The sequence below is a fragment of the Bolinopsis microptera genome, chromosome 13 (assembly GCF_026151205.1).
Source record: "Bolinopsis microptera isolate Bmic1 chromosome 13, MBARI_Bmic_1.0, whole genome shotgun sequence".
In the NCBI taxonomy this organism is placed as follows: Eukaryota; Metazoa; Ctenophora; class Tentaculata; order Lobata; family Bolinopsidae; genus Bolinopsis; species Bolinopsis microptera.
This window is the reverse complement of record NC_087084.1, coordinates 11,926,226-11,944,242: the sequence shown is the minus strand read 5'-3', so window position 1 is coordinate 11,944,242 and position 18,017 is coordinate 11,926,226. Positions and strand designations below refer to the sequence as shown.

Below are 18,017 nucleotides of genomic sequence, written 5' to 3'. Positions count from 1 at the left end.
GACCCCACAAAGCAAAAGCCAAAGTGTGACAAAGTAATCAAGATAAGCGGCCTGGAATAAAATCGCCACACATTGATGCAGGTCCTGTCTGACAGTCCTTTCAATCAGAACTATAGTCAATTAACTATTCGAGATAACGACGTCTTCATTAAAACCCATAAAAGACCGGCATAATTGGGGGTATAACTATAAACTCTGGTCTCATTCTTCAGGCCCGGACTCTTTCGCTCTGGTTTTGGCTTACCTCCCTCCTGTGACTTGGACGCTCTCTCTCTCTCTCTACTTGGAAATTCTGGTGGACCCTGTCCCTCTTCGACACTTAGACTCGAACGACGAACTCGATCGAGGCTGGCAGCTGACTCAACGACTCATTCTCCAGATTTCAAGGAACCACGCTACCTAACAGATCTCCTTTCCTGAAACCCGGGTCAGTTCCCTTGGTCAATAATTAAAATATCCCTTGGTCAATAATTACAATATTATAATAGTTATTTAACAGTTTAACACAATACCGGACGTTCTGCCGGCCCAATAATCTCACAATCTGATTCTATCATTTGTTAAGTTATGACCGACCGCTAGAAATGATACAAATACAAGTAGCACTTAGCACTATATAGCCTTAATCAAAAGTTCTTCAAACTTGAGTCAGATGAATTAGGGAATAACAATTATTAATCCAAGTTATACAGCCGCTTAACAACCCGACAATCTGCCCTTTCGCTCAGTGATCTTGTAAGATGGTCATTCAAGAAAAATTCAGTCAAAACGCATAAGTCATAACACTAACAGGGAAATTTGGGTCGCGGAAAGCTAAAATTCGAATATGTCCGGTAGGACATATTCAAAATTGTCATTGCATCAAAGTTTTCTCCGGATATACTGCTTCCAGTACGTTGATGGCGACTTGTTTCACTCTCACCGACCTCACTGATTGGTCATTGGTCAAATTTCCGTTTATCTAGGCTTTCTTTGGGAATAGAACTTTGAATACCTGAATCGTGTCTTGTGCCATGCTCATTGACCTTGCTAGATGTTCATATTTTTGTGAATCAACTTTCATTTACTCTTTTAGCTTTTTAGAAATTGCTTTTTTCTCGATACGATACGATATACTGGCACAAAAATCAATCATCTACCTTATCGGACGTAATTTTAGTTTTACTTTTACCGGACATTTTGGCAGTTGCCAATGCGCCATGCCATACTCCATAGCCATGATTTTCTACCATGGATTCTAAGGCCAATGTTATTGGTCATTAATCAAGTTGTTTAAAAACTAACAAAATTAATCATCCAAATCAAGAATTGATCAAAAATCTTGAAAATACGTCACAAATACGTCACAAATACGTCACAATACGTCACAATACATCATAATACATACGTCATAATACGTCAATATACATCATATTATTAGTTCTTATTTCTTACGAATTCAATTATCAGACGTAAGCTGATCCATAACTTCATAGATTGTTCTGACTTTAATCTTTATAAATGAATCATTTTCTGACAGATCCTTGCCGATAAGTACCGCCTTGCCGATCATTTAAAGATCTAAGAAGTGATCTGCTGTTTTAAAGCATGCACTCATATCAGCACTGGTTATGATATTGCTCTAACCAGAGCCCTCTCGCTTGCAGTAGCGCGCGCCCGCCTCCCCGCTCCCACGTTATATTATTATCACCTTAATAATCTTAAGAAATCCGTGTGTGTGTATGCGGGTTTTGAATCAGCGGGTAATTACTCCTACCCTTTTTAACTGCGGCAGTGCAATCCCGGCCGAAGGCCGGGTTACACTAGATAGTAGCTTTATAAGTTTTTAGGTTGGTTATGATACACTGTAAATGTTACAGCTTGTGACTGTGAATTGTAGTTGTATCCATTCCGTGTGGCTGAACTTTTGTTTTGCTTGTGATCGCGGTGCCGTTATATTTGGTCTTAAAAATTCTGATACGTTTTTGCACTTGATATTTGACAAATAGAATTACAAACGTGGCTATAAGTGACAACTAGTTCTTATAAATAAATGAGACCAGTTTAATTTTCTGCAGCCCCTATGAATAACATTTTACATTATAATTCAAGAACAGAAATTCTCAAATGATGGAGTAGTTCGCTGTTTATTAGTATCATGATTGAAATACTGATAGTTGGATAATATCCGGTTGGAAGAGACAAAGACAAATGAAACAGGAGGTTAGGAATGTAGGCAAATGTTCGTCGTCAACGCCATCTTCAATCTTCAGGCTCAAATTTTTTGAAACTGATAAACAAAACAAAACATAAACAAATAATTTGAGCCTGAAGATGGCGTTGACGCCGAAAATTTGCCTACATTCCTAATAGTACAGTCAAATCCGTCTTTTTGTCGGACAAAATTCGCAACAAAGCGATTTTAACGGGATATGGTCGGGACAGGTCCCAGGAATCATTCCAGAGAGTTCCCAAAATCCTCGACTTCAGGAAAATCCACAGTTACCACTTTTTTACCACCTTTTTACCACTTTGGTTTTCCGCAAATAAGTCACGTTCTGAATATCCTAGAAGATTCTAGTTTAAAGCATTGTGTTTAGAAAACAAAGAAGAACAACTTTTTCTTTAACAACTTTTTCAAAAATAAATTATTTAATTAATTAATTAAATAATTAATAAATTTTCAAATATTTCAAAAATAAATTTTCATAAAAAATGTTCACAGTTACATTCCACGTATATTGAACTAATTTTTATGAAAATTTTCACTTACAATATTTTGGACTTGTAAAATTTTCGAAATTTGTAAATAAAAACCACTATTTACCACTTTTTACCACATCGAATCTCCGCTAATAAAACGACTTCTGAATGTCGTAGAAGGTTCTAGATTGAACCAATGTGTTAAAAATATAAAAGAGAACAACTTTTTATTCGACAACCTTTGGATTAGATAATTAATTAATTAGTTAATTCGATTATTAAACAAATATTCAAAAATTATACAAATTATTTTTGATCAAAATATTTTAAAATTACATATCACGAATAATTAACAAATTTTCATTAATTTAATCGGGAAATCGAAGTAGTACTTTATATAACCATATATACTAGATAAGAGTCTAACTTATGAGTCCTCAGCTGGCACATTGGTGCAATTGGATCCTGACATTTGAGGAAGGTTGATCCACAATGTATTCCTGCTTTTCTGCATGAACAAGCATTGCCACAACCTGACTTTAAACAGTTGCAACTGATTTTTTGAATGAGCTTTTTCGGAGCTGTACTCATAAGAGTGGTCACTGGTACATGTGTCCCATTGTTCTGAATAATTTGTTCATCTTCCATCCCCAGCTTATCGGATCTAGGTCATTCTCATCCCACGCCTGCAGCTGATGGTAAACACGATAATAATGTTGTTCAGCTGCCCCAGATGTTGGCAGGAGCTGTTCGCACTTGATGTCTGCTGTTAAAGATTGCGACTTCTGTTCAAGACCTGAAAGTCTAGCTTCATCTAGTGATCTCTTGGTGGTGAGAAACAGTAGGTGGTCAAATGCAAAGTGTTTTGTCATGTGCAGTAAAATGACAAGCAAATCAGTATCATCACCAATTACAGAAACATCAACTTGATTAGACCTGTAGACCACTCAACTGCCTCTCTGCAAATCAAAACATCTGCAAAACGATGTGCGAAACGGATTGAAAATGACGAAGTTATCAAGCAATTTGTTTATCTCGTTAGCGAAATTGATTGGGTTATCAATGATTACCTAATCGCTTATCAAGTGACAGGGTGCTACGATACCGTAATTGGGCTTTCTGCACGATTTCTGTGCCACGCTTTCACTGGATCAGACACCACCAGTCGGATCCACGGAGTTGGTAAGGATCGGCTATTCAGAACGATTCCGATAGTGGGAATCTAGTGCACTAAGCTACGGAGAAAGTCACGTGACATTTTTGGGCGAGCGAATTAGTAACTTAGTAAGAGCCTAACGTATGTGTACTATACCAACTTACCCTGTCTGTAATCCGGTTTGAGGATTCATCATTTGGTGCGATCTCTACGTTACAGAATGAAAATTTGTTTAAACTGTGTTCGTGGACTAAAGATGGTCCTGCCTCATTTACAACGGACTCCTCTTCATTGGCCGATATAATAGTTAATAGCACTATGTTTACAGTATGCACTGAAGGGGTATCCTAGGAAGTTTCTTGAACTTTTAACAGGTACCCCTCCTCATTTAACCCTCAATTAAGTTTCCTATCATTCGGTTGAGTCGACCGTTGAGATCGCATAGATCCAATGGATCCTTAGCTACTCCCTAGACTAGGTGACACTGGGATTCGAACCCTGAACCTTCTGCGCAGAAGGCGGATGCTCTAACCGCTAGGCTAGATATGAATCTTTGGAACTGGTCTATGGTCACTGTCTGCAATAATACACACAAGACGTCACTCTGAGCTGAATCAGTCATGCCGTTGTACTGCCGTTTAATTTCGTTCAGTGACCAGGGGTTGTTGATCCAACCTGTGGTGCGTTGATTTGTTTATTTATACAAGGTATAAGAGGCGTCAGGATAAAGAATAGGACCTCTTAAAGCTATTCACCGAAACTAACTCCTTATTTGCCTGGTGAATTAAAACATTGTATTGGTTAAAAATGCCTCTAGTTGCGCTCTCCGCTGAAATCAAACTTAAAAGTAAAACGGTAAAAACATATTACTATTATTGTATATTAATTGACAGCTACTAACATAGAATCTGCACGCGTACAGTATCAGGCACACGATGTGTTCTTCTTTTGTCAAAATATTAACTATTTCGTGTGATTTTAGTCCTCGATTTTTAGCAGATTCAACTTTTTTAGGAAGAGAAGCAAACAAACCAGTTTAAAAATTCAGTTAAGCACAACACTAAGTCGAGAGATATGATGTGTAAATAGTTATAAGCTATAATAGTATCGTACAAATTTGGATATTTTACCGTTTATTCCATTTATCTGGATTTTTTAAATCTGTTATCTTATCTATGTGACGGTGTATGTTCTGTTATTTAAGTAAATTCATTTTACGTTTTACGTCACGGCAAATGTTTTTGATAAAAATTATATTTTGAAATTTTTAAAAATTTAATTATTATTTAATTAATAAATCAATTAATTATCTAATCCAAAGATTGTCAGATAAAAAGTTGTTATCTTTTATATTTTGAACACATTGGTTCAATCTAGAACCTTCTGCGACATTCAGAAGTCGTTTTATTAGCGGAGATTCAATGTGGTAAAAAGTGGTAAATAATTGGTTTTTCTTAACAAATTTCGAAAATTTTACAAGTCCAAAATATTGTAAGTCCAAAATTTTCAAAATTTTCATAAAAATTAGTTCAATATACGTGGAATGTAATTGTGAACATTCTTTATGAAAATGTATTTTTGAAATATTTGAAAATTTATTAATTATTTAATTAATTAATTAAATAATTTATTTTTGAAAAAGTTGTTAAAGAAAAAGTTGTTCTTCTTTGTTTTCTAAACACAATGCTTTAAACTAAAATCTTCTAGGATATTCAGAACGTGACTTATTTGCGGAAAACCAAAGTGGTAAAAAGGTGGTAAAAAAGTGGTAATTGTGGATTTTCCTGAAGTCGAGGATTTTGGGAACTCTCTGGAATGATTCCTGGGACCTGTCCCGACCATATCCCGTTAAAATCGCTTTGTTGCGAATTTTGTCCGACAAAGGCTTAAATTAGGACGGATTTGACTGTACTATAACTTCCTGTTTAATTTTCCCTTGTCTCTTCCAACCGGATATTATCCAGTTATCAGTATCAGAAGTTCTGACGAAGCGTAGTTTGTTTTCCTTTGAGTCCAGTCGTTGCAGTAAAAACAAACAACAATCAGTGTCTGTAATCGTAATTGTTTATAAAATTAAAAAGCAATTTGACGAGCGAGAATTTCCTGAAGAAGCCGTTTGGTAATTCCGATCGCATTTCATAATAATATTGGTCAGAAAATAGTACTAGTAGTACTATTTATGATTGTCCATTTAATTTTTGTTGGCGAGCTGCGAGATCATTACTACTTTTTTACAGGCTACATCCCACATTTGACTCTTTGATAAAACCCGACTGAAGAATTTCCCCTTAATTTCTTAAAAATCTTCAAATCCTTCCTCTACCGAGCATGAGCACGTGTCGATTATCTACAGCTGTAATGAAGTTCATACCATGATACCACTGTTATCTTCACTTTTCTTTTATCGTTATCCTCACTTTTATTTTTCTAGAATCAAGAGACAGAGCACGTGTTGACGGGTAACCTGGTCACTTACATCATTATACCCTCTTTTGGAGGATTATACCCTCTTTTGGATGAAGCACTTGTGACTTAATTTTCTGTTATAGAATTCAGACGATCTCTCAGCAGATAAAAATTGAAAGTCCCTTGCCGTTTGTACACTTGTTGCCTCATCACGCATTTCTTGATATGAGTTACTGTGATGAGTTGGTTGGCGTTGGGAGGGATCTTTAGTTTTTCAGCTGCGCCCATTATATACTAATAGTATTCTATTCGTACGTACGAGGTCCTATTTAACGTTCTTACTGGGCAAGGCTCAGCCTGTCATTCTGCAATACATTATCTTCATTGTGTTTATAAAATACATAAACACTGAAGCCTGATATCCCCAGGTAAATGACGTTCTATTAAATCTTAGCTTGAAGCTGAAGCTGTACGTCGTAGAAAGGAACGTCCCCACTTTGCAGGTTTAGATATTCTGTGATGTTCAAGTGAAGATGTACCTTGTCGGACTTTATTTGAACGGGCATTAATTGGACGCTGGAGGCCCTAGCGTTCATTTTAATATCCGTTCAAATAAAGTCCGTTCACAAACAGTCCGGTCAAATATAACGTCCGATAAGGTATATCAAAGTGCGTATAGCTGAGACTGAGAGTGTCAGTCAATAATCATTTATAAATTACAGGGTCAACGTTAAATGTGAAATTGTTTGTGTTTTTTCATTTTTGCTGAACATTGAACAAGGACCGATCAAACAGCAAAATACGTCGGAGGACTTGCTGGATTCCAAAATTGTATAATTGATTCATGTTAGTTGGCACTTTACTTATACTTATACTTATACTTATATATTTATGCTTATAGCGAGGGTTATTGCGTACGTGTACGGTGATCGTTATCCATATTAAGTTAATTCATTTCATTTTTCATTTCACGAGTTAAAGTTAAACTTTCAGCAGTTACCATGAGAGCTTTAGCCTCATTATTTAATAAATAAATTACTTTTGACTATTAGAGTTTTACATAGTTAACTAGCTTGCTACTGCTAGTCTATTGATCGCTCCTCTCTGTTCAATTCAGGAAGCTTGACATAAAAAGAGCGCCGCACACAGGGTGCAGGGCCGGACTGGTGTGCCAGGTATAAACGCTCAGCCTGTCATTCCGCAATACATTACCTCCAATATGTTTATAAACACTGAATTAAGCCTGAGATCCCCACTAGTTAAATGACGTTCTATTAAATCTTAGCTTGAAGCTTACTGTAAGTCATAGAAAGGAACATACCCAATTCGCAGGTTTAAATGTTCTGTGGCACTTAATTTATAGAGTTATAGTATACTTATAGCGAGAGTTGTAGCGTACGTACGTACGGTCGACCGGTCGTTAGCCATAAGTTAATTCATTTCATTTTTCATTTCACGAGTTGAACTTAAAGTTACTTTCAACAGTTACCATGAGAGCTTTGTTGTTTGTTTAGCCTCATTATTTAATAAATAAATTATTTTTGATTATTAGACTTAGAGTTTTACATAGTTAATAGTTGATGTTTGCTTTGGGGTGAGTGCAGAGCGAGAAGATTTTTGGCTATATTCCACAATTTATAATTAGCACAAAGTAACCGTTTAATTGAGTTTAGTGGTAAAAGTGACATTTGCTCTTACCGAAGCCATTTCGCCATAATATATAATAAACGACGGCAAAGAATTTGTATTTACTTTTGAAGCAATTGCTTCAGCTTAAGCTTTTAAGCTTGTCACGTAGTATGCGTAAGAACATGGGTAATGTTTTGCAATAATTGTCTTATTGGTGGTTTTCGATTGATAACTATAAATCCACCTTCATTGTTTTAAATGCACTACCTTATCGGACTTTATTTGAACGGACATTAAGTAGGTAAACGTTGGAGGCCTTTAAGTTTACAGCGTTCGATATTTATGTCCGTTCAGAATTATGTCCGTTCATCTTCATGCAATTTCTGGTCAAATTACGTCCGATAGATAAGGTATAACCAACATGTTATCGTTTACTATAGTCTGATTCCGTGATTTATATATTTGACAATGATCATGTACTTTAAATAAAATGGAATTTCATCGAGACTTAATTGTCCAATTGGAAGCAAGAAAAGATTCGTTAATAATTTCTTATAGAAATTGGACAGTGTCTCGTTGTGGTCTGTAGAGTTTACGAATTTGACGGAGCAACAAGTTGAACAATAATGAGAGCAGAATCAGATGATAATTGTCTTATTTTTAACCCATATTCTTCCACGGTACTTTTAAAAGTATAACGGTTCATACGGAGTTAATGTGGGGGATCGAAATTTAAAACCAGTCTCAAACCAGTAATAGTGTAATACTAGAAGTAGTTGTTCCTAGTAACAGCCAGTGGTACGTGTCTTTAATAAGTTCCCAGCTCCTGGCAGACAAGGATCAGTCGTGATTTTATACGGTCAACAAACCAATAATCTTAGTAACCTGCTAATTTTGTCCGATTCCTGATTCATTATAGCAATTAAGTAATTACCTACTTGATGATTAGGTGATTATCATCACATCCGGACTCAGGAGACTACAAATTAACGGTTAACTTTGCATTTGTTGTAATTAACACAGTTATAATCTGCACATGCAACAGATTTGGTTACTGGTGATGAGGTGAACCATATCTGATTTGACACGTGACGGTGATTCCGTGGCTTTTGATAGGTTAATCTCTGGTACGTGTCAAATAAATATACATATCTATAATCTATAAATAAGCAAATGACTTAGATTAAAAATGTATTACCGCTTAAAGTTATAGTGGATCTTTCCTGATGACATTTAATTCAAGATAAAATAAAATATGAAATTAATCAACCACGTATATCTGAACAATTATTTGATCCCTTTTGTTATCATCCAAAGATCCAGAGTGCGGCTTCGACTTAATTATAGAGAGCGACTCTTCAGCCTTAAAATATAAAGGTTCATAATAATTCATCATCAATTTCAGATATTAAATAATTATATTATCAGCAGATTTAAAAAGCTGCATGGAATATGGTCATATATAAAAGGCCATCTGCTGCGTAAGGATTCATTTGAATCTTATGTGGACGGTTTATTAAATTTATCTATCTACGTATTTACGTGATGGATAGTATATTTTACTTGCCATAAATGTTTATACAGAATGCGTTTATACTTGAAGCTACTCTTGAACTGAGATTTCAGTTAAGTGGGTCATCATGTGGACGAGCCACCTTCAAATGAACCTGTGTACAATTAAAGGAGTCTGTCCTAGAGTAAGTGTGAACCCGAATGATCACAGCTCGAAGATTTAGATTAAACACGAGGGCGAATTAGTGGCTCTGAATTACATATTAATCCGGGAATTTGAAGTAAGCGTTGATAGTATATTGACCTCGGCTGATCACGCGTCACGTGAGTAATGATAGAATCACAGTTCAACTATACACCAGTCACTAGCATGGTCAGTGATCACTATAAAAGACTCAGTAATCGATTAGCATGGAAAAGTGAATGGTTTTTCCATGGCAACACAATATTATAATGGCTTATTCAAACAGATGGTTTATTTTACTGGACGGTTTATTTTATTAGACGGTTTATTTTATCATATGATTTGTTTGAACAGATGGTTTATTTTATAAAATGGTTTTGGCACAGGCCACAGATGCAGGTTTATTGTTTACGACGGTAACTAATGACGATATTCTTATAATTCCGATAGTTATTAAGTCGTGACGTTAAAAAATTTATACAGAATATAAAATACAAGGATTTTAGTATTATCCATAAAATTCCGGGAAACAGATACAAAAAAATAGAAGGTTTTTGCTGATATTTTCGTTTTCACGATAATACTCACATTATAGTCCCTAAGTACGATTAATCCGATAATCCGGCTTTTCAATCACCCGCATTAACTTGCAACCTTTGTTCATTAATCAATGAAAGTAGATACTATAACTATAAGATACCAGCATACTTCCGTACAAGCATACGCTCAGACATTATTAAGGGGAATTTATTATAGCGCTTCGACACTGCAAGATCAAGTAAGGTAGATTGCAGCCAGCATTTTGATTAATTGCATATGATCAGTAGAATAAATATTCTTGTTTTATTGCCTTCTTGTTTGTAGAATTCCATGGAATTATACACCTATCCAATATCTTGATTTGTCATAGTCATAGTCATACTTCTAGACCCATCGTATCTTGTAAGTTGTAGTATAAAAGGCTCATATACAGTTGCAGATGATAACGTGTTTATGAGCATTCTTATTTTATCCTGCGCCAAATCTTATTTCTAAACTTCTATTTAACCTTCGTAATAATTTTTAAAAAATGTTTACCTTTTTACTCGCTATTTTACCGCCGAAACAGTTTAAAAGTATCGCACAGTGTTGTTTCGTATCATCGGCCTGAAAGTTAATTTGAACCTTTATCTCGACTAATGAAAATGACAAAAAACGTAAAAACTGACAAGAGCGTTCCTAGCATACCTCAAGCCTTTCATCATCAATAGATGCCACGAGTTTCCCGATAATAAGATTAGCAGTTATTATTACTTTATTAATACCATTTTTATATTCGTATCGTTTTTAGTTGTGTCATTTCATTTCCATTGTTCCACTTTGTAGGAACTGATATTAACCGAGTTTCTGATTCAGGATGTTACTGAAGATAGTAATGAAAATGTTTTAACACCTCAGAACTGTGTATTAATAAAACAAATATTTAATAAAACAAATATTTATTTTTACGGCACAATCAAACAATATCAATAATAAATAAATCAGGGGAGGTTTGAAGAGGTTTCAAGTGCCGAAGGCCACTGCTTATCTTTAGGATTTGAGAGTGACATGTGCTTGAAACCCCCTCAACCATCCACTACGTCAATATACTTATTATACAAAATATATAGAAAAATATAATCATCTAAGCTAAAATTGCTTATTGGTCTAGTTTGGTGACATAAGAGCCCAGTTGAGTTTTAGTTTAGGTTTAGGTTTTAAATCATAGTTTGAAAGGTTAGCCATGTTTCATGGCAGAGAGAGATATCATGTGTGTAGAGCCGTACCGGATGTAGAATTTGAGATATAATATAGATTAGTTACCATATATTAGGGTCACCTCGATTTTTATTACTACAGCTCAACCTGCTCAGTCTGACTAATTGGGAATTTAAACTCTTGATCAATACCATAATTAGGTATTCACATAAATTAAGTATTCAATAATAGTTATATGAAGTATGTGGTAGTGGTATTATAAAAGTATGGGGTACTATTATAAAAGGGCGCGGTTAAATACGTGCTAATGTTCTGTGAACCTAAATCAGCTCATAAATGCTCACCATTAACAATTAACATAATCCATAAAATTATTTAAACCAGATTTGTTTACAACCTATATTCTCCGAACCAGGCTCAGATTTCTCAGTATCCAAGATTTATAATATCCAGTATGATCTAGTGGTTTGCTGGTATAGATATATAATACTTTCCCCTTGTCTAGTTGTTCATTCCTAGACATTCCTCATTCCTCTAGACTGAGTTAGGACTGATCAATATACCTCCGGACCAATACAATAGCTATGAAAGACAGTTATTATTTATAACCGCTAGTGACTAGGCCTTGAGAAACAATGGGGATATTATATTTTAATAATGAGCACTCCAATTTAATTAGGAGCTTCATTATTCTTTCACAAACATTCCATCCTCATTTCTGAGAACAGATTATTATTCAATACCTGCGGAGTATTAACCTCTCTTCAAACGAAACAGTTTAACTTTACATGCTGTAATTGGTTTTAATATAACGGTTCTGGTTTTATCTCAACATTATTAAACTTAAAGTTAAGTCACTGTAATCAACCTAGGTTTAACTCTAAATTATTAACTTTAATTAGTTTTTAAGTTTATTGACCCTACCACTTTTAATTCATCACCAAGAACATATTCTCAAAACCTGCAGGAGCCTGCTAAACTCAGTTTGTTAACTGTTTACTCACACTATAATTACTGTGCGACTAAAGAAAAATTTTAAGGGGGGGGGGGGGGGGGGTTCACCCTGATTTTTTTGTGAAACTTGTTTTCGAGATAGCAGTTGACCAACAAACTAAGACCGGTGACCAAACTTTTGAGGGGGACCCGGACCCCAACCGCCAAACGGTGCCCGCGGGGCAGCCACGCCCATATTTTGGCCAAATCAGGCCCAATTTAACCAAATACCCTGAACATGACCAAAACCCATATTTTAGATGCTCTACTTGTAGCTAGTGGTCCCTTGAACCCGTGTATGAATTTTCATCAAGATTGGACAAAAAATAGCTGAGTTATGAGCTAAAAACTATATGACCATATTTGGGCATACGCACCAATTTTGATCGATTTTGGCCCATAAATTGATCAAATATCAATATTTTTAAATGAAACCAACTTTATATGGAAGGTAAGCCTACATTACACCTTCTCTATGATTATCAGCTCAATATCTACCTTGCTGTGGATTTTGTGTTCAAATAATCGCAAAAAATGAACAAAATTGCCCATATCTCAGTTCGCGATATTTGCAAAACTGACTTCGCTCAAAACAATAGAACTCAATAGGGTTTCAATATTTTTACATGAAATTTTCAGAATCAACGTAGAATCGCATTTCGACCTTAAGTTATGGGACAGAATTTTGAGTTAGGCCTTTAAAAAAATTTGGCGGCCAAATTCCAAAATTTGCCGGGCATTTTTCAGAATTTGGCCGCCAAATTATTTTAAAGGCCTAACTCAAAATTCTGTCCCAAAACTTAAGGTCGAAATGCAATTCTACGTTGATCCTGAAAATTTCATGTAAAAATATTGAAACCCTATTGAGTTCTATTGTTTTGAGCGAAGTCAGTTTTGCAAATATCGCGAACTGAGATATGGGCAATTTTGTTCATTTTTTGCGATTATTTGAACACAAAATCCACAGCAAGGTAGATATTGAGCTGATAATCATAGAGAAGGTGTAATGTAGGCTTACCTTCCACATAAAGTTGGTTTCATTTAAAAATATTGATATTTGATCAATTTATGGGCCAAAATCGATCAAAATTGGTGCGTATGCCCAAATATGGTCATATAGTTTTTGGCTCATAACTCAGCCATTTTTTGTCCAATCTTGATGAAAATTCATACACGGGTTCAGGGGACCACTAGCTACAAGTAGAGTACCTAAAATATGGGTTTTGGGCATGTTCAGGGTATTTGGCTAAATTGGGCCTAATTTGCACAAAATATGGGCGTGGCTGCCCCGCGGGCACCGTTTGGCGGTTAGGGTCCTGGACCCCCTCAAAAGTTCGGTCATCAGTCTTAGTTTGTTGGTCAACTGCTATCTCGAAAACAAGTTTCACAAAAAAATCAGGGTGAACCCCCCCCCTTAATGTAGTTGCAATGAAAGACCTGTCGGATAACTATAACTACAACCAATTTGATCAGTCAATGTTAAACCTTATAACACTTAAATTTTAAATGTTGATCAACAAGTCCCTAGCATGCTGAAGTGGCACAATCACGTGCCAGACTAAAGTTTTATACAACAACACAACAACAACCAAACTATTCTTCTTAGTTCCGATCCACTGCCACCTCATATTCGTCACTGAGTTTTTACAATTTAATCGAACAGCTTGTTTCCCATGAATTAAACAACACATAGCTATGAATAGATAAGTTTCGTCTGCGGCCCAGCGTGCTTATCAAGTCGTGTTAAGTCTCTATTGATGGACCACTTTATTGATAGAAGTTGAGATATGAATTAGTGAATTGCCATTGAGAGATCATTTCTCACAGCTGATTGTGACGGTATATTTGATAACGTTTAAATTGATAACGTGCTTGTTATTTGGCATACTCACGAAAAAGACAACTGTCAGCTGATCATGAATTGTAAGATACAACAATTAAGCTTAAAAGCTTACATGAAGTAATTAACCAAACTTTACGTTTGGTAATTACATTTTTTCTAATTTCTGTCGATACTTACAATCTTTAATTTGTTTTAGCTGTAGTAAGTTAATAGTTGAATTCTGTTTATAAGGCGTGACGCATTTATCATTTAGCTCTAACTTTGCTATTTTATGACAATGACTTTTTAGTTTGTTGATGAATAACTTCAGCTCTATAGGAACAATTTAAGACAACCAAGCACAGCTCTTTAATTAGTGTCCAGAACTTTTGAAGTGGATAAAAGAGTAAATATAGGGCGCAAAGGAATTAACAATTTTTAAATTTTCACTTGCAAATGGTAATAATCCCCTCCTACTATGCATAAAGTTTTATACTTTCTTTACAGCAGTTAACGAGTACGAGAATCCATAATAGCACTTTAAGGGTGTCCGTGACAAGTGTCCGGGACAAGTGTCCGCTGAAAGTTACATCTAACACTATAGGACACAGCAGCAGTCAGCACGGCATACTGGGCTGCTGGCTGTCAAACGCCTGATTAGCACATTACCCGGATAATAACCCGCACGATATAGCTATATCACCATGACAACCCACGGTAGTAGGTCACCGCACTAGGCACCGTTATAACGCTGCCATTAACCTATTATTAAAAGGCACTAGGCGTTGGGTGACCTGTGCATGCTTTGTTAGGGTTAGCACTTAAGTATAATAGACTAGTTCACTCACTTCAGTGCTTGTAGATTAGGTGGTAGGAGGTGTCTAGTATTAAACTATTAAAGTTTATAGTTTTACGCTTTGTGCTTTGCAATTTGCGGGAGAGTATCGCAGCGTATTTGCTGATAGAGTGATTAGACACAATAATGTCGGAGATTTTGGTCGCGAAAATAAAATTAACGACTATTTAAGTCCGAACATTTTTTGTCGACGAAAACTGAACTTTTTGTCGGGCAAATGTTTTTTTGTTGTTGCTTCAAATTTGATTTTGAGACCACTGATCAAAACATCGATAAAAAATTACATTTCAGCGAGACCTTTTCTATGTAATTTAAATTTTGTGCAGCTGTCTGTATCTAAATTTTGCTTTATATATTTCACGGCAAAAAAATTGAAACATTTACATAAAATAATTGTTACAATAATGATTTAAAAAATTGTTGCGAATATTTTATGCGGCAAAACATAGTTCAGATTTTGAGTTTGACGAAAACATATTACGCGCTAAAATGCATCCGACGTTACCCTATAATTCATACCGAGGCGATATATTATATTTGTGTTCCATAATTCCACCCTCGGCAGATCCTTTACGACGTAATTAAAGAATACCCCCAATACTCACCTACCACTACCCCTGTAATCTGTAAATCTGCCACTTTGTCATTACTCCACGTATTGGTGCTGATTCCGAGCAATATCTTAACAGACCAGCATCCTGCATCATGTATTAAAGTGGTAGAAGCGAGTTTTCCAGATCTAACGACTAGGCTCCAGGTGGCTTGTAATCTCAGAATATGTCAATATATGCGAGTGTGAGGTCGTAGTTCGTAATACCACGTGACGCCTGATGCTGAGAGAGAGAGAGGTTGTGACATGGTGGTTTTATACCGGGGCCCGCTCTGTGCCAGACTGTTAGACAACACAGGTGGGGTGCAGCAATCAGTACCGTAACCTTCATTATGCGGGCCAGCCAGGCGGTCCAATCAGGAGGAGGAGGAGACTAGCTGTCAGGAATCTTATAGGTGACAGAGAATGACACTGATTCACTGTCTAATTGCAGTATGGTAGTTGTGAGCGGTGGCTGGTAAATATAATAGACTCGCATTGTTTTGTGGGGTTTATTCGCGCTGGTTGATTCCGAGGAAAGGCTTTTGTGAATGTTGGAAAACTGTTGAGTGTTGTTTTGAGGGTAATGATGTTTGGTTTTATTTAGGACTGAGTACAAATGTACTACCTATTATAAAAAGAGGAGTTGTAAGAAAAGTAAGAATAGGTTACCCAACAGCTGGCCATGTTAAATAATCAAATTTGAGAAATTTATAGTTACATACAGCTGACGATATAACTATTCAGGTTCATTCGTATTTTATTATTACTATTAAGGTGCATTGTTACTGTAAGTGTTAGCGGTCGAGCTTGATAATATGACATCACATTCATTGTAACAACTTTATTCGACTGTATATGTGACAATTTGCACCTTTGTAAGTTTGTAAGAACTTTGTTCCCATAAATTAATGCAAATGCAGCAATATTAAACTATTAAACGTCTCAATCAAATCTACGTTGTGCCAGTATAAGGAACTATTTGTCTTAAGTTCTAGAAAACTTTAACAGGTTGGTAAAAAATAAACCTTAAAAATGCTAAAATATCATGGGCTACCGGATAATATGGTAAATTATAGATTATATTGCAAATTCTAACAAACATTTTATCGGAACGTCGCTTTGTTGTGTCATAAAAAATGTTCGTTTGGAAGGCCGCTGTCATAAAATAAACAACAATATAATTATAAGTTACTGAGCAAGGTTTCTTTGTTCTTAACATTAAAATCGACCTTTGAAGACTCAAAGGTTTATTTTTGATTTTTTCTAAGCGGCCGTTATAAAGATTTAATTTTACAGATCTATCTTTGTTCTTTCATTTAAATTTTCTTAGGACAAAAGTTTTCTAAAATCATTTTTGTTACTCGAAGCAGTCATTTTGGTTTGTTTGATTCTTTATGTTTATGCAGTTTTCAAATGGTCTTTGTCACTGAATAAGTTGATTGTGGTCTGTGACCCAGAGTCTTGAGACAAACTTGACAGACTAAACCTTCTTTTCGACAGAATTTGAGGAGCGACAAACTTAAATGATCCAAATTTAGAAAATTCTGATCCACCCAGAAGTTTCTTAGGAGAGAAGGTCGTTTGGTAAACCTTTAAAAAGCTCTAATTTGGCGCAAATTTTTTGACTATTTGACAGTCGACACCCTTCAAAATAATTTATTTTAGGTATTCCCTTGTTGTTGGCGGTGAGATGTTAATTACTTGGTCTGGTCTTTCATTAATGTTATGTTGTTTCTTGAACTTACATAACATCTTGAACTTACTTAATAGTTAATGCTTACGTTACCATAATAAATACCAAAGCAAACCAAACCGAATTTGAATTAAGTTTTGCAATCGTTTAGTAATAACTTAGTCTTATTTTCTAAATTTATATGAGCACTTCTCGGGAGAAGCTCAAAGAAGTTAGATTTTGCGCAATAATTATAAAAATGTTGAAAAATTATAGACAAACAAAAAAATTTGCTTGACTCAGTTATTTTAAGTCAAGAGAATATCAACACCATATTCTTCTGTGGTTAATACTTTTATATATTGTAGACTATAGTGGTATTATATTATAGTGTTGTCAGTTTATGTTTGCCCCTAACTTTTTTAAAGGCGGTAACGACTTATTTGACACGTGACAGTTTACTTCACCCTTACCAGTCAAATACAGCTGTCCCGCAATTCAGCTAACAACACTGTGCTATTAGGATTCTGTTTAACAATGACAGCGATAAAAGGAGCCGGCAACATGAGCCCTCTCTTTTGTTATCAACTCTCACTATATATATAGCGTCCTGCTATACAATATAGCGTCCTAATACTCTAATATAGCGTCCTAAATAGCTCTCATTTCTGCAACAAAACGGCTGCTTTTATCACTTCATTAGTGCAACCAGGTCCTGTGCCAGTTATAAAGGACTAATGGCTGAACTTCAGATGCCAGGTAGTCTGAAAGTCCAC

The 18,017-nt window shown here is 35.6% G+C and overlaps 1 protein-coding gene across 1 annotated transcript in view; it reads right to left on the bottom strand.

The window, feature by feature from the left end:
* LOC134824705 (citrate synthase, mitochondrial-like) overlaps positions 1 to 2,988 on the bottom strand; it is a 102,943-nt gene extending 99,955 nt beyond the window's left edge. The window contains exon 1 of the mRNA XM_063836680.1: positions 2,985 to 2,988. The gene's annotated coding sequence lies outside the window, so the exon portion shown is untranslated. The remainder of the gene's footprint in view (positions 1 to 2,984) is intronic.
* Between the last annotated feature and the right edge of the window lie 15,029 nt (positions 2,989 to 18,017).